This window comes from Penaeus vannamei, unplaced genomic scaffold (genome assembly GCF_042767895.1).
Source record: "Penaeus vannamei isolate JL-2024 unplaced genomic scaffold, ASM4276789v1 unanchor176, whole genome shotgun sequence".
NCBI lineage: Eukaryota > Metazoa > Arthropoda > Malacostraca > Decapoda > Penaeidae > Penaeus > Penaeus vannamei.
This window is the reverse complement of record NW_027213180.1, coordinates 25378-27500: the sequence shown is the minus strand read 5'-3', so window position 1 is coordinate 27500 and position 2123 is coordinate 25378.

Below are 2123 nucleotides of genomic sequence, written 5' to 3'. Positions count from 1 at the left end.
GGAGAGAGAGAGAGAGACAAGGGAGAGAGAGAGACAGGGGAGAGGGAAAAAGAGAGAGGCAGGAGAGAGAGAGAGAGATAGAGAAAGAAAGAGGGGGAGCGAGAGAAGTAAAAAGAGAGAGAATGAAAGGTAAAGAGTGAGCGAGAGAGTGAGAAGTAAAGAGAGAGGGAGAGAGAGAGAAGTAAAAAAAGAGAGAATGAGAATTAAAGAAAGAGAGAATGAGAAGTAAATGTATAGAGAGATAGAAGGAGAGGGAGAGAGAGAAAGCAAAAAAAAAAAAAAAAAAAGAGAAAGAGAGACAGAGAGAGGTACCAAAGCCCCCGCACTAGCAGCTGATAAAAGAGGAGTGGGAGAGAATGAAAGAGATTCAGAATCAAAGACTCACACACAATGGTAAGGTCCTGGGGTCAGGTTACCCAGACAATCCACGGGGGGGGGGGGGGGTTGGAGGGAGGGGGGGAAGGTAGGGAAACAGAGGGTAGGGCGGTAGGGGTGGGGGTGGGGGAGAGGGTAAAGAGGAGATTTAGTGTTTAGTTTTATCGTTTCTCTGTTTGCCTTTCTCTTTCTCCTCTCTCCCCCTCTCTTTCTCTCTCTCTCTCTTCTCTCTCTCCCTCTCCCTATCTATCTATCTCCAAACAGGAATGTATTACAATTTCAGATTATTTTATAAGCAAAGTTCAATCTTTGTGTATTTTTCTTTTTCTTTTTCTACTTGTCTCTTTCGCAGAGTTGTGCATAAATAATATGATATATACTGATTTGATTATACACATACAAACATATATATATATATATATATATATATATATATATATATATATATATATATATATATATATGTATATATATATATATATATATATATATATATATATATATATATATATATATATATATATATATATATATATATATATATATATATATATATATATATATATATATATATATATATATATATATATATATATATATATATATATATATATACATACACAAAATTGTTTACATGTAACTTTGCGTGTCTTTATGTGTTGTGTACGTGTATTCTCTTGTTCGTTTGTATATATGCCTACGTGGGCGTTCGTAAGAAAGGCTGAAACACGCCCATAGGCAAGACCAGCATCGCAGGAACCACGGCCCTTAATTAATTGGGCGGCGCCTACAAAAACACGAACCTGTAATTTTATCTTCGGTGCGTTTGGGGGAAACGCTTCTGGTTTGGGCTTTCCCATGTTCTTGGTCTTATTGTTCTTGTTGTTTGTGATCATTGGATTTGTTCTTTATTTTGCGTGTGTGGGTGTGTGGGTATTTTTTTTTTTTTGTGTGTGTGTGTTTGGTTGTGTGTGCGTCTGCGTTTGTTTATGTGTGTTTGAGTGTTGTTTGTGTGTGTATGTGTGTGTGTGTGTGTAAGTGCATGTGTTTGTGTATGTGTGTGTTTGTGTGTCTTTGTGTATGTGTGTGTGCGTGTGTGCTTGTGTGTGTGTCTGTGTGTGTGTGTGTATACGTGTACATATACGATATTTTTTTGTATGCATGTATATATGCTTATCTTTATATATATATATATATATATATATATATATATATATATATATATATATATATATATATATATATATATATATATATATATATATATATATATATATATATATACGTATCCTCATAACTGCACCTTCAATCCAGGACGCGACCCTGATAACGAAGGATTAAAAAGTACTCCATAATTCCAGCTTCCGCTAAGCAAATGAGGCGTCGCGGATCCTAAAATATGGAGCCATTAAGGGTGTTGTTTGTTCGGGCAAAGGGTGTTTTGTCCCAGCGAAGGGCTCTGATTTATTCCCGTGGTTCATGTTTATTCAGGTTTCATGGCGACCTTCGGTGTTGTTTTCTTGCATCTCGCAAAGGTTCGCAAGCACTAGAGCGTATGCATATATGTATATATATATATATATATATATATATATATATATATATATATATATATATATATATATATATATATATGTGTGTGTGTGTGTGTGTGTGTGTGTGTGTGTGTGTGTGTGTGTGTGTGTGTGTGTGTGTGTGTGAGTGTGTGTGTGTTTATGTGTGTGTGTGTTTGTGTGTGTGTGCGTGTG